At 43.3% G+C, this 25,521-nt stretch overlaps 1 long non-coding RNA gene and 1 pseudogene across 15 annotated transcripts in view; one reads left to right on the top strand and one right to left on the bottom strand.

The window, feature by feature from the left end:
- Positions 1-535: 535 nt before the first annotated feature.
- Positions 536-25,521, bottom strand: part of LOC110563676 (uncharacterized) — a 53,782-nt gene continuing 28,796 nt past the window's right edge. Inside the window, exons 1-8 of one of the 15 annotated variants that reach the window (XR_009584722.1) lie at positions 16,173-16,621; positions 13,331-15,085; positions 13,154-13,238; positions 12,872-12,989; positions 12,313-12,758; positions 12,071-12,179; positions 10,246-10,410; positions 536-9,691 (exon numbers count right to left, since the gene is read on the bottom strand). This is a non-coding gene — a long non-coding RNA (uncharacterized LOC110563676). Of the gene's footprint in view, positions 9,692-10,245; positions 10,411-12,070; positions 12,180-12,312; positions 12,759-12,871; positions 15,086-16,172; positions 16,622-25,521 lie in introns of those variants that run through there. The other 14 variants (XR_009584727.1, XR_009584731.1, XR_009584732.1 and 11 more) reach the window with 14 other exon arrangements.
- Positions 24,949-25,449, top strand: LOC110563674 (prefoldin subunit 1-like; annotated as a pseudogene).

Genomic DNA, 25,521 nt, shown 5'->3' with positions numbered 1-25,521 from the left:
AGATGGATAAAAGAAGAGAAAGTACAAGTAACTTCTATTAGGCCCAAAAGATTAAATGCATTCCTTTCAAACACAAAGTTCACCTGTTTTGGAGAGCAGCCAGTTGGCCAGAGGCAGTGTCCCCTCCCTCTCTGTACCATTTCACTCTGGCCTTTCTCACTTAGCAGAGTGACATCCAAAGTCTTAGGCATCTAAGACCATTAGGATTCATGCTGAAAGAAACAGCAACTAATTAGGTTTAGGATTTGCATATCTAACTAACCACCACCCCAAATTAGGTACATACAATAGGGCAAACTGGTCTCTGCCAGGGTCTAGGCAGCTAAACCTTGGACACAGAAGAGTCTCTGCAGTGGGAACTGTTTACACTCCAAATAGAAGTCACTTATTCACCGATACCAGCAAAACTGTACTTCAAAAATGTAGCAATATAACTGCACCAACAACTATAGTCAGCTTTCCATATCCTCAGGTTCTGCATCCCTGCTCTCCAAATCATTGTACATGAACATGTATATATAAATATGAACTGCATCTTTACCTTATATACACAGAACTTTTTTTTTTTTTTTTGCTACTATCCTCTAAAGAATTTTAAAAAGAACTGTTTGACAGCATTTGCTTTGAATTCCGTATTTTAAGATATCTGGACATGGTTCAAAGAGTAGAAAGAATGCATGAAAGGGCATGTGTAAATTAAATGAAAACAACCTCATTTCACAGCATCTGTGGATCCAATCCTTCACAGATTGAAATGACTGCATTTGGAAATGGCTAAGGAGTGTGAGAGTAGGAAATAGTAAAGGAAGAAAGTCAATAGCAAGTGAGAACTTAAAATACAACTTAACTAACCCCAGCCTGTCTATTAAACCTTCCAACACTAAATCTACTGCTGGCAATAACTCAAAAGGACATAGGATTTTCCATATTTAATACAACTGTCATAAACCCACACACCTATGGATACTTGATTTTTAACAAAGAAGCCAAAACCATACAATGGAAAAAAGACAGCATCTTCAACAAATGGTGTTGGTCTAACTGGATTTCTACATGTAGAAAAATGCAAATAGATCCATATTTATCATCCTATACAAAACTAAAATCCAAGTGGATCAAAGACCTCAACATAAAACCAGATACACTAAATCTGTTAGAAGAAAAAGTGAGGAAGAGCTTTGAACTCATTGGCACAAGAGACAACTTCTTGAACAGAATACCAACAGGACAGGCTCTAAGATCAACAATCAATAAATGGGACCTCGCCTCTGAGAAAAAGGTATCGGTCAGGTCTGATGCTTTTTGGGTGGATGACACCTAAATGAACATCAGTACAAATTCCCAATTTATTTCTAATATCAGAGATCAGACCTCTACTCTTGCCTGATGCGTCTAAAACAAAAAGGGGGAACTGTAGAGAGCTGCGGAATGCTATGCCTTAAAGATGGAGCTGGTTTCCGCCTTCCACCTTCCCGATGGTGAGTGCTCTCTGTCACGAACAATTCCACATTTGGCTAAGGCTGAGGATCTGGCTTGCTTCCATGTATGTGGACCTATCTGCATTGCCCACGTGGCACGCTGGGGTTGGCTACCCAGAGGCTATTTAAGCTGTGGGCTGGCTTTCCCCAGGGTCAGATGATTGTTCAAGGTTCCTGAATAAACTGCATTGAAAAAAAATAAATAAATGGGACCTCATGAAATTGAAAAGCTTCTGTAAAGCAAAGGACACTGTCATCAGAACAAAATGACAGCCTACAGACTAGGAAAGGATCTTCACCAACCCTATATCTGACAGAGGGCTAATATCCAGAATATATAAAGACCTCAAGAAGTTAAAACACAACAAATCAAGTAATCCAATTGAAAAATGGGGTACAGAGCTAAACAGAGTTCTCTACAGAGGAATATTGAATGGCAGAGAAACACTTAAAGAAATGCTCAACATCCGTAGTCATCAGGGAAATGCAAATCAAAACAACCCTGAGATTTCACCTTACATACATCAGAATGGCTAAGATCAAAAACTCAAGTGACAATGCATGTTGGAGAGGATGTGGAGAAAGGGGAATCCTCCTCCATTGTTGGTAGGAATGTAAACTTGTACAATCACTTTGGAAATCAATCTGGCACTTTCTCAGACAATTAGAAATAGTGCTACCTCAACATTCAGCTATACCACTCCTAGGTATATACCCAAAATATGCTCAAGTACACAAGGCATTTCCTCAACCATGTTCGTAGCAGCTTTACTCGTAATAGCCAGAAGCTGGAAACAACCCAGATGCCCCTCAACTGAGGAATGGATACAGAAATTGTGGTACATTTACATAAAGGAATACTACTCAGCAATTGAAAACAAGGAAATCATGAAATCTGCAGGCAAATGGTGGGAACTAGAAAAGATCATTTTAAGGTATCCCAGAAGCAGAAAGACACACATGATATATACTCACTTATAAATGGATATAAGACATATAATATAGGATAAACATACTAAAATCTGTACACCTAAAGAAGCCAAGCAAGAAGGAAGACCCTGGGTAAGAGGATCAATCCTCACTCGGAAAGGCAAATGGGATGGACATCATAAGAGGGAGAAAACAGGGAACAGGACAGGAGCCTATCAGAGAGGGCCCCTGAAAGACTCTACTCAGCAGGGTATCAAAGCAGATGCTGAGGCTCATAGCCAAAGTTTGGGCAAAGTGCAGGAAATATTATGAAAGAAGGGGGAGATAGAAAGACCTGGAGGGGCCAGGAGCTCCAAAAGGAGAGCAACAGAACTAAGAAATCTGGGCCCAGGGATCTTTTCTGAGACTGATACTCCAACCAAGGACCATGCATGGAGATAACCTAGAACGCCTGCACAGATGTAGCCCATGGCAGCTCAGTATCCAAGTGGGTACCCTAGTAAGGGGAACAGGGACTGTCTCTGACATGAACTCAGTGGCTGGCTCTTTGACCACCTACCCCTGAGAGGGGAGCAGCCTTACCAGGCCACAGAGGAAGACAATGTAGCCAGTCCTGGTGAGACCTGATAAGCTAGGGTCAGATGGAGGGGGAGGAAGACCTCCCCTCTCAGTGGACTTAGAGAAGAACATTGGAGGAATGAGGAAAGGGGGCTACAGGTGGGATACAAAGTTATTAAACTGTAATTAATATAAAAATTTTAAAATTAAACAATACAACTTTCATTAAGTCATTAACTAATTATTTCACACTCTGGGTTTCCTCTAAGTAGTATGTCCACACCTAAGCCTTTAGCACCACAGACAATGCCTGTGACTTGCAGGGCTTATGGGTCTACTTTTAAACTCTTTTTCTACCTTCTTCCTAGAAAATCTCATCTAATCTTGCTTCCTCTACCATCTACAATGCTTGTCAAGAGTCCCCTTCACTGGGAGGAATGGTCCAAGGTAGAAATGATACAAATAAAGGAATAGAATAGATCTTCCCTGGAAAATATGAGACAGCATATACTTTTTCTACTTATATAAGAATTAAGAACAATTCCCATAAGCTCAGTGGCAGAAATTCTCTCTGTAAAGTAAAATGGTTTGTAGTCTCAAGTTCTGTGCCTACATTGTCTCCTATAATCTCCCACCTTAAGGACTGCCACAAAGGCAGCCAGGATTGATATAAAGTAGAACCAAGAAGCCACTTTATATCTTGATACCTTGACCACACAATTTCAGGGATCATTTCAAAGTCCCAGAGCCTCAGAATTAAACAGACCTGACAAGAGCAGCCAATAGCTCCTCAGGAAGTTCTATCCTTCTTTGGGAACTCAGCAAAGTTACCAACAGGCCTTTCATGACATCTACATGAATTTCTCTCAATACTTTGGGTTGGATATACCCTCTTTTCCATTCTCCAAGGAACTAGAAAGAACCAGCTCTAATACAGGACAATGTTATAGAAGGCTGCTGAAGGCATTCTCCATCAAAATGCTCCTATGTACCTTCCCATTCAAAAACAGGTATTTGTTTATGGAACTCAGAGAGACAGACATTTATAAACAGATACAGATGTTTAGTGATCCTGTCCAACCTCAACTGTTCTGAAGGGAACACTAGCAGAGGAAGTATAACCCTTCATGCCCAAGTCCATGATAAGTGAAGCAAGCACTTCTCTAGCCATTTATTGAAGCCCTGGGTCTATCAAAATAAAGGTCACTTAGACACTGAATAGCCAAGAGGTGATACAGCCCAATACTCAACTTCAGCACCCCTTCAAAGAATGAGGACTGTTTTGGGGATACTCAAAGAATATCAATACTCAATACTCAAAGAAGCCTGGGGAACATCACTCCTGCTCTACAGGGGAGGTCTATTCTTCCACTTGATTATGAGGCAATGGTTCTGAGCTGACTTCAGTATTTCTAGCATCTAACTATACAGCACAGTAGCTAGTGCTTCCGGTGGGTGATACATGTTAGCTAGCAAACAGGTAACACAAACACAACACACATACTGAGAAAGCTCCAGGCATTCCTCAAAAATAGGATGGGAAAATCTCAAAGATGCCACAGTGAATCTTCCTCTCTCAGTGAACAACACATAACAGAAGTATGCATGAATTCACAGGAAAATGTCTTTAAAGCTGTCGAATAGCTTAACAAAAATGTCTCCAGGAACATTCTAGTCAAGATGTAGAAACTAGCTAGCAGAAGAGAATGTCTCAGAGATCCAGAACACTGCCAAGGACCTCAATGCTCTATTCCAACCCCTGGTCTAGCTGGAGCAGGAGCCCAGGTTAGAAATCCAAAGCTATGAACAAGCAATTGGTTCCTGAGAGGGATCTTCCTAGCTCAGTTTAGTCACAATAACAGCAATGCTGTATCTCTGCTCAGGGTTTGCAAGGACCCAGTGAACCAGCTAATGTGAAAAAAATCAGTGTGTAGTGACTTTAAGGCTCCTTAAGACTGCTCCACATATTCCTTGGCTCAGGATCTACCACCCAGGCAGCTTTGGAGATTTTTTTTTTTTTTTTTTTTTTTGTCACATTGCAGATAGGCAAGAGACCTAACCACATAATAAAAGGAGGATAAATAAATGCAAAGTCCTCTTGGCACAGGGTAAGGCCTTGAATAAAATACTTTTCTTGAACATATAGGGTCTTTCAATCAAAGCCCTGCACTACAGCCAGCTCCCATAAGCACATCTCCTACTTGTCTCTAAGATGTCATATCCTGTCACCTAGTAGGTCCTCACTAGATACTTTCATTCAGTTAACCCCTTCTCTTCACTGCCACCCATCCAAAAACCCATTCTAAAACCCATCACCAACTATCGTTCATACTAGCATTAGGATGCCACTTTGGAACAAAACTTGGTAGCTCTTTGGCCTTCAAGATCCCTCCCTTCTCTCAGCAACTTAGGTTCATTTTCCAGGCCCCAAATTTCTAGCTAAGCAAAACTTCCACAAACATCCAGGACAGGCTCTAACACAATCCTCATTCAAAACCTGTTTCATAGACAAGTAAACTGAGGACATAGCACAAACACAAAATAGCATAAACCCATTTTCCTTGACCTACCTACCCATGTTGTTAACCCCTAATCACACATACCCTATGCAGCTTCTGGCTCCTTCAGCCAATGACAGCTCCTATATTTTGAGAAGTCCAAGCAACATCATTAGGCCAAGGAGAAGGGAATACCGTAGTCTGGCTCACCTTAGCCACCTCTTCATAGGTGAACAAGTTCTGACTCCTGAAGTTGAACATACGGAGCAGAAGCACTTAGGGTTTAGCACCACTGGCCTTGACCTCCTAAGAGTACAGAGTATACAAAACATCTAACATAATGTGACTTCTCCCAATCTGGTCCTATCCATTTCCTGCAGAAACCATGGTCCCAGCAGAGACTGCAATTCAAATTAGCTGCCTGCAGGTACATACTTAGTGACTTAGCAAAGACCTAGCCTGAATTGCTCCCCATGATGCACAGATGAGAGGCATGGAGCTGATGCCTGATGAGGGCTGAAGGAAGAAGACAATGGCTAAGCACAGCCATATAAAATGAAAACATTAAGCTAGTGGCTCAGAGTTTGACCTCTCCTCCCACCTTGATTCCTAACCTAGAACATGCCTCTGTGACCTACAGAGAACTTGGAAGGATTTTTTAATGCCTAGGGAAAAAAGGAGTTAGTATCCTTTCTAACCTTTTGGAAGATACCCCAACTAACATGGTTTCCCAGGAGACTGCATCTGGACCCCTTTTTTCCTCTCTCCTCACTATGTTTTTTGGAGGGGAGGGATGAGGAGGGGCGTTTTTGTTTTAGTTTTGTTTTTGAGACAGAGTCTCACTATATAGCCCAGGCTAGCTTGGAACTCAAGGCTCTTGCTTTAGCCTCCTGAGTGCTAATATGACAGAAATTAATCACCATATTTTCAATGAGTGATATCTTCCTCTTCCATCCACACACAGTGTTAACTATGGCTAATGTGTATTTTATATTGCTATTTTATTGACAATGGGGCTCTGAACGTCCAGCTCCTAGAACATGCAGCAACATATAGAGGGGAATTGATTTACCATTCAACAGACACCAAATAACATCTGCTTCACCTATCCAGAAAAGGAAATGTGCACAGCATTACTGAGACACAGAGTTTACTTTCATTGGAGATTATATAATTTCTTGAGGATGTTAATTCACAAAAATGTCTGACTTCAGCCTAACAGTGAGGAAAAAAACTCCTGTTCCATGTACTCAACTTCAGGATTCAGAACTTGTTTACCTGGGAAGAGGTCGATAAGGTGAGCCAGGCTATGTAATTCCTCTTCCATAGGAAATATATATGAAGGGCTTTGGAATCAGAAGTGCTGAATCAAATCTCAACATCACTCATCAACTGTGTGACTTTCATTTAAGTCAGTTCACTTAGTCATTACATTTTCACTAACAATAAAAGGTATATAATATCTGTGTTACCGGGGTTGGAGGGCAGTTTCCTTTTCCATGGATGGCATATGGAGACCAAGATATGTGATGACGTCTCTTTGTCTCTTTAGAGATTCATCCTGATTCCACCCTGTCTAGCATCTAGCCATTTGGATACATCTTCCCACACCCTCATGACTTGTTTCTATTATCCAACCACAAAGAACCACGGCCCTATATAGTTCCCTTCATTCTATTCCTGTACTCTACTCACACAGGCATAATTCCACAGTATCAGGATCTGCACAGACTATTAGGCCTCAAGAGTATTTTCTTGCTTATCAGCCCATAAGCAGTTGAAAGAGCCAGCAAATAACCAAACCCAGTGTATGCTTTTCTCATGGCCACTGACCAGAAAATAAAGGAAAATAAGGACCTCCCACAGTGGCAGGCTGATTAAAAAAGCAGTATCTCTTACTTATCCCTGAGGCAGGTCATAAGTATAAAAAAGTGACCTGTGAGAGTTCACATCTTCTAAATTAGGCTGCAATGTTGGGGACACATCCAAGCCAGAGGATAGAGCCATGATATTTACTGAACAATTCATAGCCCCAGTAAAAAAAGGATTCAGTGGAACCCAGATAGTGTGGACCAATCAGGGCCCTGGGTAGGGTACCCTGCATTCTACAGCTATGTCATTTTGCCTTCAGTACCACAGCTGTCTTTCAGAACTCAGAGACTCAGAGGCCAAGGAAAATGTTCCAGGCATGTTCCAGGCATGCTGACTGTACTGTCTGCTTGGCTGGCAACATACGGTATTGCCTGTCACACAGCAATAGTAAGGCTGGTGACTAGGGGCAAGGCATTAGATGAGAGTCTGAAAGAGAGAAATGGGTGGGGTGGTACAGCCCTAATTCATTCACAGAGACAGCTGTGTGACAAGAGGCAAAACTAAGTTCCTCTTTGTTTTCCCAATCCCCCAAAGGCTGTGAATGGTAGCAGAGGTCACCAGAGTCAGGCCTAAGAATATGTTGCCCACTAGAACTAAGGTGCTTAAGCACATCTGGCTCCAGCCCTCCAGTAGGGCTCATTTTGAAGAATTAGGTTTATTCCTTTCTGTTTCCCAGCTGCAGAGCTGATTGAACTTATCTCTTAAACTTCAGCCCCTCCGATCCCCAGCTATCCCTCACACACCACTAGGCAGTGACTCAATTTATCTAGCTCCTTGAAATAATAGACAACTCATCCAAACTGACCTTTCTTGGCAAGGATCTCAGAGGCTTGCCTCAAAGAGAGAGACAAGACAATAAACATGTGAGGTGGGATTCATTAGTCTTCCTTGGACAGTAGTGGGAGGGGGCAGGAAAGGATAAATACATCTATACAATGTCAGCAGAGTAGCTGCATGAGATGGCTGAGGTTGAGATCCCACAGGTACCTAGCAGAATTATCTAAGATTATTCCTTTTCTCCTTAGACCCTAGACATTTGGCTGTCAGTTCCCACTGGCCCTACTGGCTAAGAACATTTATAGCAATGATGGACAGAGACTTCTAAAAGTCATAGGAAGAACCTGCTGTCTGCTTTCTGGTTTGTGTCTACAACGGGATTGTCTGTCTTCCCAGTTCTGAAGGACATCATCACTTTAACTCAACATTGCTGTTATTTTAAGGCAGAGGAAAAACACTTCCCTGTCAAGTGCCTAGAGATACTTTGAAGACAACTGAAAGCCTAAAGAAAAAAATGATTCATTCAAAGGAAAATCTCAAGTATGGAAAAATCCAGAATTCAGTTACTGCTCAGCTCAGTCTAAACTCTAGATTCCAGTCTTAGCCTATGCCCCTTTAAGGCTCAGTCTGTCCAGGGTAAGACACATGCCCGCTCTGCAAAGGAAAGAGCATGTCCGTATCCTCGGAAGCTCCCAGGACCTCAGGGATGATATGGGGAGCTAAACCTTGAATAATCTCAGGTTAGATGTCAGCAGCCAAGGAAGTCTAGGTACCTAGCTATTGCCATACCCTGTCTATGGTGCTGCCCAGATATCTCCCAAATACCTCACATCCTAGTTAGCTGAGCAGGCTACCCTTATGCTAAGACTCTGCTAGTTATCCTTTCACAGAAAAGCTAGGAATGGAAGAATGGAAAAAAAGGACAATTGTTAGAGATGCTGAATGGTATATTTTGAGGGAACAGATCTAGAAGGCAGCCACACTTCATCTGAAGGACTAGACCTTTCCTTTGTTGCCTCTAGTTTCTAATCAGCTATTAATCCACTAACAAGACTAGGTCCATGTTACATCAGAATACACCTGACTTCAAGGAACCACACAAATTAGTAGCTCAACAGTACCTACAAGAAGGAAAAGACTATCTAACCTACCATGCCCTACCACCCAACACCATGGGTTTTTATTCCCTACCTACCTTCCTTCCCAGGACAACTACCCCCACCCCCGCCTTGTTAAATGGGGGTAAAGACAAAGAAGAGAAAGAACAAATATGGCTCTTGGACTAATAGCTGAGAATGTTATCATTCATCCTAAAGAAAAAAAATCAAAGGGAAGGAGAAAGGGTAGAGGAAAGCACAGAGAGTAAAGGGTCCAAAAGAGTGTAGAACGCTCAAAAAATATCCTTGAGCAGAGCAAGTCAATCTGGAAACAGGAGACAGTAGAAGCTGGTATTTGATGAAGGGCATAACCACCTTTGGCCACATGGAGTGCTTCAAGGCTTTCCTTCTTTAAGGAAATCCTACTGCCCTCATCCCACTTCAGCAACCACATCCAGCATGATTTTTCATCTATCAACATCTGAAACAGGAAAAAAAGAAGAGTAAGTATGGCTGACCCAAGCCTGATATGGACATATACACCTTCCAGCCCTTGGAGATAACTACTCTTCACATTGTAGTTATGATAGAAGTACTTCTCTCCCCACAGGGAAGGGTATACACATCTGATAAGAACTGCTTAGCTCAAGGCTATATATATAATTGAGGTTCTTACCAGCCTAGAAATTTGGACCTAGAACTTGGCAGATCTATGTCACATGCTGGCAAGGCCCACCATCATGCAGCCAGGCAGCTAGGAGCCTCAGCACAAGCTGGACACAGTGAGTGCACCAGAGTCTTTCACAAAGACATGGCTCCTGGATCCATTTTAGGGAAAACTGGTTTCTAAAGTGTGATCCTAAGGAAGATATATGATGTTTGAGCACTGAATTCCAGCCTTTCCTTCTGAAGGATAAAGAGTAGGGCACATAGGAGAGGAAAGAATGTATGGCAGCCCAGGATTACAAATACCTATTTAATACTTTGCATATTTGAAAGCAGAAAACACATTTAAGAATGAAGATGAACACTTACCCATGGAAGCAGGTAGCCAAGCAGCAACTCTTTTCTGTTCCACAAAAATGCAAGCAAACTGCTCTAGTGTAATGGCTTAGATGCACAAACATCATCCTCAGCCGAGCCTGCGATGCCAAGAGATTGTCACCTACTTACAGATGGAGCTGTACTCTGTAGAGTTCTCTGTTAGGATGATAAAGGAAGGTAGATCAGCTGGGCTTGAATCACAAAACCAATCAAGCAAGGACCTGCAATTGAAGTTCTATGTAGCCCCTGGAACAACAGCCCTCTGAGGTTGCAGATTCAAGATAACACTGGGCAGGGCAATGTGGAGAAGAACCAGTAATACCTATTTACCACCCTTTTGACAAGTGAACCTGAGGCAACAGAGTTCTCTGAAACATGGCACTCAGGCTTTCGTGATATCCAAAACCTCAGAACCTAGAAGTATGATCCCCAACTCCTACACTTATGCAGCCTTTCTAGTCAAGATGCTCTCTACTCAGATACAAAAGCTAAGGATTTCAGACACCTTTGAGAGCACTGTGGGTATACACAGCTAGTTCCTATGCTTGCTCTTCTCCATTCTGCTGTAACCTCAGTCATATTTTCCTGCCCCCATTTGGCTCCCAGCCCAAGAGACACACTTCCCAGAGATCCCAAATGAGTCATTCCGGGTGATTCTTTGGAAGAGGAGATATTCAGGTAGCAAATGTCTACATGAAAATCAGTGCTAGAAAATATAAGAATTAAAAATGGTGCCCAGCAAAAGTTTGGATGGAGCTCAGGGCCAGAATGTCCCCCATCCCCAAACAAATTGTTTGTTCCTCACCCTCAACTGTGCCAAGGATAACAGAGAGAAAAGGGTACTAGTTCAACCAGGATACAATTGAAATGAAGGCATGATGGGTGGGGCAAGAGAACTGAATATCTTTAGCACAATGCTGCAGGAAAAGCCTAGAACCCCAAACTTACCAGATAATGTGCTAAAGGGGTTGGGAAGAAAGGAGACAGGAATTTATTTCAGAGGAAACGAGAAAAATGAAAGAAAAAAAGGTAAACTCTGACATGCCACTACAAGGAAAGAGGAAGCTAACATACTACAGAGGCGCTGCCTTCAGGTTAGGGCAAGTGAAGTGGACTACCATCCGTACAAAGCTCAAAAGATGAAGGGTATTCAGGTATCATGCCTCCATTGGAGCACCTGTTCCAGGGGACTAGAGTATCACATCTCCTTGCCCTCTCTTAGGAAGTAGGAGTCACCTATCCTTAACAAGATCACCCAGCCCATGACAGACAGACTTGTTGAGAAATCTCAAAGGGGTATCTGGCTCTGTAAATATGTCTATCACTAAGGACCAGTGAGAGAAATTAAAAAAAAAAAAAAAGAAAAGAAAAAGGGGGGGGGAGGAAGGAAGGGAAAAAAAAGAAAGAAAGTAAGAAGGAAAGAAAGGAAGAAAGAAAGGAAAAAATGGTACTGTTTTCTAAGCTCACTGAATAACACAACCAGCTCTCTGTCCTCTGAATCTAAAATCCAAGGGTCTCAGGGCCCTTTGTGAGGTGTCTGGTGTCTCTTTACCCCAAAGCCCAGTAGTGGGTTTCTCGCTACCCTACCCTCCCTAAAAATGATTGAAGGCTGAGAATTGGCCCAGAGCCTCAATGAGATGTTTTTCCTGTTTTCATGTTGTCAGAACATTCTGGCTCTTCAGCTGAGAGCTCCATCTCCCAGCTCCCACTACACTGAGTCATCTTCCAGAGAGAGAGAGAGAGAGAGAGAGAGACAGAAACAGAGAGAGAAAGCAGCCATCACCAGGGCACAGATTGTTGTCTACAGAGGACTTACTGGCTGTCGTCACTATTCTCAGCTCCAGCCCAGAACTGGTGATGAGGGGCATCTGGGTGCTCAGATTCCCCTCCCATAGGACTCAACAACATCAGGAAGCATGCAGCCACTGTTAAGATTCAGCAAGAATAGAAAGAAATACAGCATCAAAGGGCTTTCAGAGATACTCCCTGCTTAACCCCCATTCTGTACCAACAGCCCTCACCACCACCTCACCCCTTCAGAAACAAAGGGGTACTTACCTCTGGGGAACACCACCACCTTGTAGACTTGAGGTCAAACTACTGAGATCCTCCTTTCTGTTCTTGCTGTGATAGCACAGAAGTATATGGTTATCCGCTAATTTGCTAGTCATCTGCTATCCTCTCATTTTACATCCCCAATTAAATCTCCAGGCAGAGAAAGAGAGCTTCAGCCAGTGGGCATTCCTATGAACAGGCTGGGAGGGTTCTACTTCACAAACTAAGGGCACTTAGGCAAGAAATAGAATGACCTGTCTAAAATCACCCAACTGAGATTGGGGTACAGACCTCGTATGACAGTCCAATGATTATACCTACCTCAATGCCTGGGTTTACCCTCCTCTGCAGTTGTTTCTACCTACCCACTTCTGCCTGCTCTTCCAGAAGGAAGGCAGGTAATGAGGTTTGTTCATTTCAACTACAAAAAATACATCATCTTGATGAACCTGGCCATGAAGGAAAAGGAGAATGTTATAAAGTAGGTATGGACCAGCTGAATACCTAACATAGCATTAGAGACTTACAATATCCTTAAAATAGTCACAGTTGAGGGTATCACCTTCTAACATCTTGTAAACATGGAGGAAAAAGACTAGAAGGCTGGGGTTCCTATCAGCCACAGGATTCTCTTAACTGCTGAGCCATCTCTCTAGCCCCACAGGATTCTCCTTAAAGGGCTATAATAAAAAGAAAAATAAACACGTAGCGGTTCATGAGGTGTCTACTATGGCATCCGGCAACAGAGGCTCTGAATAGGGATGTCTTCCTCCCCCTTCTCCAGGCTTCTCATTGGGACACAAACTCTGATAGAGAACACATGGAACCACACACAACAAAATACCATGACAGAAAGAAGATTCATAATAGTGGTTAGAGGGATTTCTTCTTAGAGGGTGCTCAGGGAGAGGTCCATAAAGACAGTGGGCCTGCAACAGGCAGAAAGAAGGCATAAAAAAATGCCAGTATTAAAAATAGGGAGAAAAGAAAAGCAGAGAAATATAAGTGGTCTGGTTTTCACCTGAGAATGGATTCTTGGGAAAGCTAAGGCCACTTGCAGACAGCCCACAGTACCGTATTGAATGGGAGGAATTTCAACCTGAAAATGATGGGAAACCATTTTAAATCTCTGAGCAGGAAGACAAGATGGCCGCTATCCGCAGAAGGGCCTAGAAAGGGTTGGGCAGTTGGAAGCCTCACTAAAGAAGAGCAGATAGAACCGTGGCCCTGGCAGGGGGCATGGAGTAAAGGTAGGGCCATCTAAATAAATGCTGCTGCCTGCTGTGGATCTTACCCCCTGTCCCCATGTGGAGGCTGCCTATTTGAAAAAACACAAACCCTAGGACTGAGATGAGCTTCCAACACTAGGCACTTCATGGAACATCTCTGAGGTTCAGGCTGACTAAGGCAGGAAAGCCAAGTGCTTTCTTGTAAAGCTAGGGTCCCAAGCCAGGGAATCCTGACCCAGAAGGCTTCTATTTAGACCCCCACCCAATGCTGTGACCCAGGGTGTAACCAGGCAGTTCTGCCTCCAGACCACCTTCACTGCAGCAATCATAACTACACATATTTGTACAATGCCTGCATTCCTCTATCAGAGACCTCTTATCCCACCCACTCCTTGGAACTAGCATAGCAGGGCCAGGAAAACCACCAGTACCAGCCACCATGTGGAACACCAGCAGAGACACCTTCAAAATGGCAGCCTCAAAGGAGTCTAGAAAGATTGTGAACCCAGTCAGGGAAAGGAAAGCTAGAGACAAGAAAGGGAAAATGGCCAACCCCCTCCCAACAGGCTTTCTCACCTTCCCTCATACTAATACTGTCAGGTATTCTCCTTCAGAAAGTCCTTCCCACAAACCAGAAAGGGACACCATTCCTACCTCCAAGCCCCAGGGATCACAGGTGACACAGGTACTCAGAAGGGTATTCTGGGGCCCATGTTTCCAGATGAGACAGAAAACCATTTCTGTACTCAAATTTGGTCACTAAGTGGACAAGGGCTAGCCCATCCAGGGAGGGAACCTCCCACTGCTCCCTAGCAGACCCTCGGCTGCAAGTCCCAAGAGCTGGGGAGGTAGAGTTGCAAAGGCTTGAGAAGGCACAGGCCACCCATGAGTTATATAACAAGGAGGGAGGTGTTTGTCCCAGGCCAGAGGCCCAGGACGCACTGCGTTCTTGCTTTGGATGCGCAGTCATGGGTGGGGTTACTGTGCATGGTGCAGGGCCCAGCAAACCCCCTCCCACAAATATGAGACAAAATGGGATGCCAGAACTCTAATTTTTCAGCTTCCCTCCCCCAATACAAGACAGCTGCTGCTGCCCCAGTTTCATTCTCCATCTCTTGGTTCCCTAGACTGACAAATCATTCTAATGGGAGTCCTTCAAACCTCTACCCACTCACTTTTCGGGAAACCTTGCAACAGCCGGTTCCCAACATACCCTGAAGTTAGTCCCCATTCCTCACCTTTCCAAGCACAAGGTAGCAGCAACTTCCAAAATGCAGATTCTTGCAACTGATCTGAGGACTTCTGGATGACCAGAGTATCAGTGCAGATCCCTTCACTTGGGGGCAGCCCACTAAGTGCGAAGCCCAGGGTGCCAGCGACAGCGGCAGAAGCTCTGTCCTACCTTGCCCGATGGTTTCCAGGGGAGCCAAGAATTATTTTTGCCGCAACAGTGAGGTGTGGCAGATCGGAAAATTCCCTTTTCTGACACCAAAGCAGAGGACAAATATTTTCTTCCAATTTGGTCAATCCTCTCTCAAGTCTCCTCCCTCAAAAAAAAAAAAAAAAAAAAAAAAAAAAAAAAAAAAAGTTTGGGCATTCTAAGCATTTCTTGTAGTGACTGAATTTTTTTAAAAAGGTAAAGGAAGAAGCTTCCAGTGGGCAGTCTGAAGCAGGCAGACACACACACCTACGGACACCCCTAAAAGAGATTTTAGAAGCTGCTAGGCTTCTACCCCTCCCCTTTAAGCAAGTGAAATGCAAATTCAGATTTGATACCCAGTCCTCAGCCAATCAAAAAGAGCTTTTCACCTGCCACTGGCCCTCCCACCAATGAGAGGAAGTGTCTGAAATAAGAGCCCGCCCCTGGCCAATGGAAGAATAGCTCAGTCACTTAGTTAATGATGCAGCAGTACAGGGAAGGCCATCACATGTGAACTGGAAGGGAGCCAACATGGAGACACAGAGAACGCAAGGTAAACAACTTTCCAACGCCAAAAGGATGACATTTAATCTTTAAATGTTAGCTTACCACCTGGGCTCATCCTTAACCCTTCTGCTGGCCCCACAGATCCCAGGAGCCTCACTACCTGTGCCCACAGAGCTTTTAACAAGATGCAACAGTGACTGCGTCACCATTCCCCACTTTTCTCAACTACGCAATGACAACCTACCAGTTTCACCCCACGTCTCCCAGCCCACACCCTACCCTATGCTTATACTTTCCACCATCACAGATGCCCAAAAGCTAGACATTTTAATAAGGGCATGCCTGGAAAAACAGTCCCTCTTGCCTCCTTGCGTCACTTCTCCCTTTTTTCCTTCCCCACGAGACCAGCACAGATGGACACTGACACTCAAACAACCTGGAAAACCAGTCCCTCTGTCCACCAGAAGAAAGCAGGGTAAAGGGTGGGAGGTTAAGCTGGGGATGACTCACTCCTCCTCTACCCTGGTCAGGCTTAAGCTGACACTAAGGGAGAAAAAACTAAAAGTGGGAGGAATAAAAAAAAAAAAAAAAAAAAAAAAAAAAACAACAACACTCCAAGGAAAAAGAGCAAAAAGCAAAAAAGAAGGTGAGAAAAAACAGAGTACCCACATACCCTAGACATTGCCCTTATCACAGGAAATACATACGTGGGAGAAGTGGGTTACGCCATCAAGTCCTTAAGCCCCACTGGACCACCAGTCGTCTCCTGCGCAGACCCAAATCCCTGTCCAGATACAAGGTGCTGCAGTCTTGAATGTTCCAGAATCCACTCTGATTAAGTCTTCTACTGCCACCCCACCAACTCTTGTACCCACTCCTGCCCCCATTCCTCTTCCTCATGGGAACTGCCCGTGCCACCTTTCGTGACATCTTAGCCTGGGCTACCCAGAGGCCTCTGGCTCCCAATAGATTTCTGAACGCTTGGCAGAACCTGGTGCCCAGTGTTGCTATGACTTGTTTCTTGATTTCTCTCTCTGCTGCAGCACGGCTGCTGTTAGCAGACCTATCGACAGCTTGTGTGTTCGTGCTGGCGTTCTCTCTCTCTCTCCCTCTCCCCCTCTCTCCTTCTCTTTCTCTCTCCTCTCTCCCTCTCTCCTCTGTCCCCCTCCTCCCTCCCTCCCTCCCTCCCTCCCTCCCTCCCTCCCTCCCTCCCTCCCTCCCTCTCCCTCTCTCTCTCTCTCTCTCTCCCTCTCTCTGCTCTGAGCTCTGTGACGCAGATCTAAATTCTCCAGTCTGCTCCTTGTGTTGCAGGAGCAGAACTGCAGCTTTTCTCCTGGAGAGGCAGAGGGCAGTGCCAAGGCTGGTCAAACAAGGAAAAAAAAGTTGGACCTACGTTCTGTTTTCTTGGCCACACTCTTTAGCCTTCCCTGCCCCCTTTTCCTACCTAACAGCTCTGGAACACACAGGTCCCTATCTTTGCAGCCTCTCTTCTTCACTTTGAGGTTCACAGCAATAAGACTATCTTTAACTCTTTGAGTGGCAGCCCTAAGGGCTCAGCCAGGGCTATCCTGTACTAAATGTTGCATCATCTTTTCTTGAGCCATATGGGTTTCTCCTAGCCATAGGCTACAATCGTCTTCATCATGAAAACTACCATCTCATTAACTCTTTCTGCCATAGACAAGTCCAAAAACAGCCATGGTTGTTTTTTGGCATTATTTTTGCCTTTTTCTTTTTCCCTTTTTCTCTTTTATGTTTTGTTTTGGGACATGGAATCAAGACCTTTTTTATATCCTGAATTTCTTAAGAATAAAAAGCATAATTAAGCCAGATATAGTGGCACATGCCCTTAATCCCTGTGTTCAGGGAGGCAGAGCCAGAGGCAGAGGGAGAGGCAGAGGAATCAGTGTGAGTTTGAGGCCAGCCTGGTTTACAAAGCAAGTCCAGGACAGCCAAGACTACCCAGATAAACCCTGTTTCCAGAAACCAAAAACCAAAACCAACCAACCAAACAAAAAAGCATAATTAAAACATTCCCTGCTTACTCCACAAATGAGATCCTTCTATCAGGTCAGACATTTAAAAAAAAACAAACCAAATAGCAGCCTGAAGAAATCCAGAGTAATATACCTCTATTCATTCAGTGTTCAGAATTGTAGGATCTAGACATGCATGTCCAATTACTTCCCAAAAGGCATGTAGGCCACACAGTCTAAGATTTATTGCTGAGTCATTTGTTCCCAAGAAGAACCTTCTGACAACATAAAAGACAACAGAGTGACAGCCAAGCCTGGACCTGAGGTAGCCAATACCTGGTTCTTCCCTCAGGATGGATAACCAACCAAGATGAATATCCACCAGGTCAACCCTCAGTCCTTGGGCAATAGTTTAGCACACCCACAAACCCAGAAGGAGAGTGTTTCACTGATGCTTGAAAGGCAGGTAGGATTTACTTTAGGATAGTGACAGTGGCAAAGCACAGAATTTCTAACATCCCCCTTAACTGACAATGCTTCCAAGAACAGATCAGATACTAACCCAGTGAACCCTATATAATCAGACACACTCAACAATGCTCATGTTCCAATCATCATATACGTGTTTTCTATACAAGCCTCTAACCAGATGTTTTACGTGTGTTCAAGTCCTGGGGCAGTAAGCTGATTCATAAAGTACATCAGATCAGGGTCTTGCAACTTTCAGGACAATGAACAGAGGCCAGGCAACCACTTCTTCCACTCTCCCACAGATTTTACACAACTACCCCAGGCAACATTTCAGCCAGCAGAGAGAAGGACCACTTGGAAGACAAATTGGTATTCCCTGACTTTAAAAAGAAGCCCAGGGCATTTGTGCCAGGCTCCAAGTGAGGCAAAAGTGCTTCAAATTTACACCTTGTGGGCTGCAGGGTAGAGTATGCCAATAAAGAAGTTACCTACTGGTCTGATGACCAAAGGCATAAGGCTTTGATGTCACTTAAATAAAGTCCTCCAGAAAGGTCCTCTGCTTACCTAAATCCCCATTTGCCAGAGTTTCCTTCTCCATGGGGAGGAAAACAACAACAACAACAATAACAACATGCCTAAATTCATGTCAGGACATTCCTGATTTATCCATGAACCCAGGGTCAAATAAACAAAGAGTTCTGCCAGAAAGCCTTCTCTTTCAGAAGGCGGAACTAGAGGGAAGTAGGCTTAGCACAGAGTTAACCTATAATCCCAAGAACTTGGTGAATGATGTGGCAGCTCAGTGCCATGGCAATAGGAATGTCATGGGTGAATGGAAGTGACGAGGTAAATCATGAGAAACAAGGAAGAGATGCACAGGATCAGAGTAGGGACAGACACAGCCATAGAACTAGAGGAGTAAGGCCACTGTGATCGACAACCACCACAAGACTATGATTAAATCTTCACAGAGAACTGGCTTAACAAAAACAGCAGTGACTTGCGAAGTATAATGACACTATGTGGAAAAACTTGTGTTTCAGTTCTCTTCCTTGAAACCCATTTACCCTTCTGAGAATTTTATTGAGATCAAAGCAGTCATCTTAGGTGCCTCTGACTAATTCTAGGTCTTTCTTCCATTAATTTGATTCTGTGGGGCACTAAGAACAGAAAACCCAAAAGAGGGATGACCAGGAAGCAGAAATGAATTCAGTTCCAAAAGCATGGGTGGATGTTTACTTAGCAAGCACAGTGAAGCTTGCAAGAAAGCCATTTTAGAGGGTGCTACATGGAGTGTTTGATTTCAGGAGGGTAAAGATAACTCCTGAGCAAGGACAGGATACTACCTTCTGCTGTCTACCCTCAGAGACCTTTCTTGGAACCTGAAAAAGGAGAGTGTTAGCTCCTTAGCAATAGCTCCAGGTTCCCAGCATCTCAATAGCTGCAGGCCTTGGGAACTAAACAAACTTTCCAGACACAGTTAGCTCTGCCTGGCTTCCAAAGGATATGGGTCAACTTTTCAAAACGCCCCCAAAACAATGCTTTCTTTTTCTTTAAAGGGACAGAGGTAAGCTTTGACCTATCCTTGTCATGCAAGGTGTGGATTGCATGAACTCTGTACTGGTCACAAATTCCATTAGCCACATTAGTAGGCAAAAGTAGGGTTCCTGCTGCTCTGCTGCCTTTCTGTTCTCCCATCATGCCCATCTCTGTATGACTGGATCCTTAAAGGAGACAGGAGCTGTGTAGGAAGCTAACATACACTTGGGGCCTGAGTACATATCCAAGATAAACTAAACACAAATCTGATCTCTTGTGGAGGTGGCCAGCTAGCTGCACAATGTGGTGGGCATTTCTGCTAAGAACCTGGGAATAGACAAATAGCTGTGACCTTGTAACCTCAGAAGGTAAAGCATTCATGAAGTACCTACTAAGTGCTAAGCTAATATACTGTACAGAGAAGTACAGAAAACACCTCAGACAGGTTTGCCAGCTTAGTATCCTATAAGCATTCTCAAGTTTGCATTATGGGATTAAGAAAAGCTACTCTTTAAAAGCTTGAATTTGTTTTTCCAGTGAACTAATAGGCTAGCCCACAGAAGCCCAGCTTCTCGTTATTTATTTATTTATTTTTTTGAAGTAACCAACTACAATGTCTCCTAGCCAGGCAAGTAATGAAGAAGAGAAACAGACTATGAAAGAATGTCTCAACAAGAAGACATATGCCAGTCCTTGCAGGCAACCCCTCCAGCTCTGTGAGCTCAGGGCTATCTGGGAATAGAGATCACTGAGTACAGACTGTCATTTTTTTCATAATAAAAGGGAAAATTAGCTTTATGTTAAACTCAAGTTTTTAAACACTGCCAAAAAAAAGTTGTAGAGTCCACATATACCTACAAAACTTTTAGGGTGTTCATGGGTCCAATATTGAATGTGATGCCAAGAAGAACAAGAACTGGCAGAGAAGAGTGCAATAAGATGAAGAATATACCCCAAAAGAAAACCAATACACTGGTGTTGCCATTTGAAGAAAACAAAGGTAATCCAAGTTTTCAGATCAATCCATAATGGATGCAGGTGGAAGGCCATGTCAAAATGTTAGGTAGACATAATACCATTAAAGTACCAGCATTTGTAGTCCACCTTGACATACAAGAAGTGTAGAGGGATCATGTTATTACGCTGGCTCTCTCTCCCACTGAGGGCTAGTTCTCTGAAGGTCTGATTAGGGCTTTGGAGATAAGATTGGAAGAGGATATTATAACCTAGCACTACCTAAGGCAAAGGGCCCTCCACAGAAAATACTGTAATCAAGACACTGTATTGCCTCTTTGTGACTCAATAACTCTGACATGTAAAGCAGAGCAAAGACCAAACCTCTCTATAGGTAAATATGAACCTTTTGGTCTTTCTTCTGCCTCCAAAGTACCATGAAACAAGCTTGCTCTCCCAAAGTCTATTTTATGGTAGCTTTTTACAACCTAAAGATATAAGGCTCAACAAATAGGTAAAAGGGAAATGAAAAAGGAAAAGGGAAAAAGAAGGTAGGAAGAAAAAAAAATTAGTTGATCAAAATTTATAAGCCAAAGGAGAGTTAAAGACACATATGTAGTATTCATGAGAAAAGAGGTACAGAAGCAGCATGGGAAAGGCTTGGTGTCCATAAAGAAGAGAAAGGTAGGTCTGAGGCCAGCCACTAGGCTGTACCAGTAATCCAAGACCCACCTGGAAATGGTAGAAGAAACAGCTCATGACTCACGATCCTAAGTGCAGTACATTCTTCTGCTCACTGGGGCTGGGAAGGGGGAGTCTTTTTTTTTTTTTTTTTTTTTTTTTCTGAAGAAGAATCTGTTGGGAGAGCACATAGTCTAGATGTGATACACCTTTCATCCTCAGGTGCTTTTCTACATGGATATTCTCCACCTTGCTTGTCATTTTGACCTTTTACTGAGGTTACAATAATGTCTCATTTTAATGTCATCCAAGTTATCAGGCCTTTCCTTTATAGTGAGGGGCTCCCTGTGCCATCTTTAAGAACTATATGTCTAATCCAAGATCATGAAGATACTATTAGCTTGTACATGAATGTTTTTTTTAACATTCATATTTGTATCAGTGTTCTTACTGGAATTTATTTTTTATACGATCCAGACTAATTTCTTTCTTCAATCTTATTTTACTAAACTAGCAGTGTTTATCAAAATGACTATCTACTCCTGGTGTTCAGTAGTACATAAATCTCTCTGTCATAAAGCAGGGGTTTCAATGTATGTGTCTACTTCTGGGTTTCTTATTCCTTTTCTTCAGTCAAAAATAAAATAGACCCAGCATGATAGTGTAAACCTGTAATCCATAACTTGGAAGGTAGAGGCAGGGGGATCATAAGTTTGAGATATGCCTATGGTACATAGTGCTATGCTCAAAAGGAGGAAGAGTATGGGGTTTTGAATTTAGACCAGAGACAGAGTACTTGCCTAGCATATGTAAAGCCTTGCTTCAACCACCAGCACTTCAAAGAAAGAGGGAAAAGGTAGAAAGAGGGGAGAAAAGCAGGTCTATTACTTGCCGTAGGGATCATTATAAGGCTTAAACAAGCACAAATTGAAGAGTCATGGCATGATATGATCTGAAAGAGAAAATAGGAAGAGTAAGAACAAACCATGAAAAGCATCATAAGGTAAGAAAGGAAGCAGGAAGAAAGGCACAGAAAGAAAACGAGTTTTATTTTATGTGGGCAACAGTAGATGGATTTAGAGTGAAGACTTTTAGTGATAACCTACACCTAAATCCCCATTTACACTACATAGCTATGCAACCTAAAGCAAGTTACCTTGTTCTTTTTAAGCCTTCATTTTCTAATTAGGAGAATGGGGATAGTCTAGTCGATAGACCTGGAAAGCCTAGAGCTATAAATATTCAAAAGTGCTTGGAATTGTTAATAGTGATACCATGAAGACTGGTAGCCTGTTGAAGCAATCTTGACTTTTCATAAACATTTAAGTACACAGACTAGTTAAGAACTCCTTACTCTCAAATGAGACAGATCTGAAACTGAATTCTTGTGCATTATCTTTACTAGTTATATAACCCTGAGCAACTCTATTAACTTTTCTACTTCTAGCTTCAATTTCATCTGTAGACCAGTGGTTTTTCTTAAAATCACTCAGCCCAAAGCTCAACCCAAAGATAGCAGTTCAACTGATCCCGGCTATCATTGTGGCAAGGAAAAAAACATTGAAGAAGACGGTTTTGCACATCTTACAAGAAGAGCTTGTTCAATAGTCCCACAAAACCTAGCATTCTCAGGTCTTCCGTCCAAGTACTGAACAGACATAAAACACCTTGCTTCTTATTTATGAGAATTAACTAGACAAGACCAAGTAAGTTCAGGCCCAAGACAGGTGAGAGTTGAAGACAAAAGGGCAAAAGCAGGGTGATGAATTATGTGGGGTAGACATGCCAGGTCTGAATTCACAACACAAATGAAGGTGCGCTCAGCAACACCGAGAGCCCCTTGTAAAACATGGGTAAAGACTGTATCATGAGGAGGCATGTTAGGGGATAGGATCAGGACTGGGACACCAGATACTGTGACCAGTGTGTTCTGCTTTTAAGGAGATACTTTCTCTTGGACAGACTAAGTCACTCTGTCTCTCAAGCCAGAAATCTAGGCTCCAAAGTGTCCTTCCTGCCCAGGCTACTTCCTAGCACCTTAAGTGAAAGTGAAAGATGCCAAAGAATTTATGATTTCTAGGCCACTGTCATTAAACCTAAGTTCCTGCCCTGTTCTTCCTCCTTGGCTACCAGCAAAACCCCTGTTGCCAAGGTGACCAGCACCTGCTATCCTTATGATACTTGGGAGCCAATGACCTGACCCTTGTGCGGGGACAGGGGATACAAAACCTTGCAACTTCCTATGGGCCTCTTGCCTGGCTGCTCTTAAAATCTTGGTCCTTTTAGTGATGGAAATAATTTGCAAACATTGAGTGTGGCTGGGTCATGTAAAGCATAACTAGAGAACAGTACTCCTTTGTATAACAGTGGACTACAGCTAATACCATAGAACAGACCAGGCTGCAGATTTGAGGGTCTTGGCCCCTATGAGTACAGGTTGATGTCTCTAGGGCATAGAGAATCTGAACATGTGGATATTCTCCAATTTATGCTGACCTATGTGACCAGATAAACTTAGTGACATGTGATTTTAAAATGGAGTCTCTTTTCTATTAAAGAACAAATTCTGTTTATTTCAGTAGGCCAGATCTAGACATCAAGACTGATGAACACATACAGCCCTAACTTCAGTTTTCACTTCCATATTGCTTTAGCCTGAAGCATTTCCAGATCCATAGCCTAAGACAGAGGATGAGGGACCTCATATGGTCTGGGCACAGGACCTGTCTTTTAGTAACCAAGTGTCGGCTTGAAGAGCTAGGTCAGAAACAAGAATTCCAGGGCCAATGCCATCATCCGCACAAGGGAGACACTATAGAACATCTATAACATGATAGCACAATCACTTAGGACAATATCCAGGGCATATTTACATAAAGATATCATAATGTTCCACAAAATGTGTGATGGTGTGAAGTATCTTCTAAAGTTTAGGAGGAGAGTGCTGCTAACCAGAGTAAGAAAATCTCATGATTACATGCAGAAAGAAGGTGAGAGAGCAATATTATTTAAGAATTCCACTCTCTGATGCCCTATACATAGTATAACCCTCTAAAGTCATTGTGCTTTCCCCAAAGGTAGGGCAGCAATGTCAACTGTACTTTGAAGGCAAATCATCTCATTTTGAATTTCCCCAATACCTTGCACGGTGAGAGGCAAGGAGTCCACAGTACCTCCCTCTGAAAACTTCAGCTCCTTTGGAGGCCAGGATGAACATTTAGAAAGCAAGCAGGATCTACAAAAAGAATGACTATCTATTCCAATGAAATGCACAGTTAGCATGAAGTAGTATGAGGAACTCTACCCTTGGCTAGTAAGATCCTCATTTTGGGCTCACCTAACCCCAAAACAAAATGGTTCAAATTCCTCTGTCTCTTCAGATGAGTATATGGACTCCATTGTCATGCACCTTCTAGGGAAGCAGAGCTAGGGAGGAAGCTGAAGACACAATCAAGAAGTTTCCAGGGTCTGGAGCTTCTATGAGCCCAAGTCATGGGGCAGGGGCTGGAAAAAATAAAGCAGAAGGTATTGAGATGCTAAGCCTGCAATTTATTAGCTTTCTTACTGAGAAAAGCTTTACCTCTAAGAGCCACAGGAGTCTCTGTGGCCCTTGCCAGGCCACAGAGAAAGACAATGCAACCAGTCCTGATGAGACCTGAAAGGCTAGGGTCAAACAGAAGGAGAGGAAGACCTCACATATCAGTGGACTAGGGGAGGGGCAGAGAGAGAGGAGGGAGGGTGGATGGGATTGGGAGGAGATGAGAGAGCGGGACAGAGCTGAGATACAAATTGAATAAATTGTAATAAATGATAATAATAAAAAAATTTTAAACCCTCCTAATCAAAACTTCAGTGCTCCAATATGGTGGCCTTTGTGGATCTGGAGTTGAAGAAGGACTTCACAGAGCTTCATGCCAAAGTTATTGATACTCAGCAGAAGGTAAAGCTTGCAGACATACAGATTGAGCAGCTAACAGAATGAAAAAGCATGCATACCTTACGGACACAGAGATTATGACACTGGTCAATGAGACTAACATGTATGAAGGTGTAAGAAGAATGTTTACTCTACAGTCCAAGGAAGCAATTCACAACCGGCTGTTAGAAAAACAGAAAACAGCAGAAGAAAAAAATTAAAGAGCTGGAGCAGAAGAAGTCCTACCTGGAGCGGAGCATTAAGGAAGCGGAGGACAACATCCGAGAGATGCTGATAGCACAAAGGGCACAGAAGGAGGTGCTGGGAAAGTTCTTCCTCCTGACCCCTCTATCCTGTCAAGGCACAGCCTGTGCAGAGTGCTTGCCTCTCTCTGCCCAGTGGCCCCAGTCTCTCCATCACCCCTTGGCCTCTGCAGGTCCCACCTGAATGTTTGCCATCCCTACCCAGAACACTCTTTCCTGGGGCAAGGCAAGCGCTCTCAAAAGAGGGAAGACTGGA

The sequence above is a fragment of the Meriones unguiculatus genome, chromosome 11, assembly GCF_030254825.1.
Source record: "Meriones unguiculatus strain TT.TT164.6M chromosome 11, Bangor_MerUng_6.1, whole genome shotgun sequence".
NCBI lineage: Eukaryota > Metazoa > Chordata > Mammalia > Rodentia > Muridae > Meriones > Meriones unguiculatus.
Note: the sequence above shows the minus strand (reverse complement) of the source record. Positions and strands in the feature narration are given on the sequence as shown.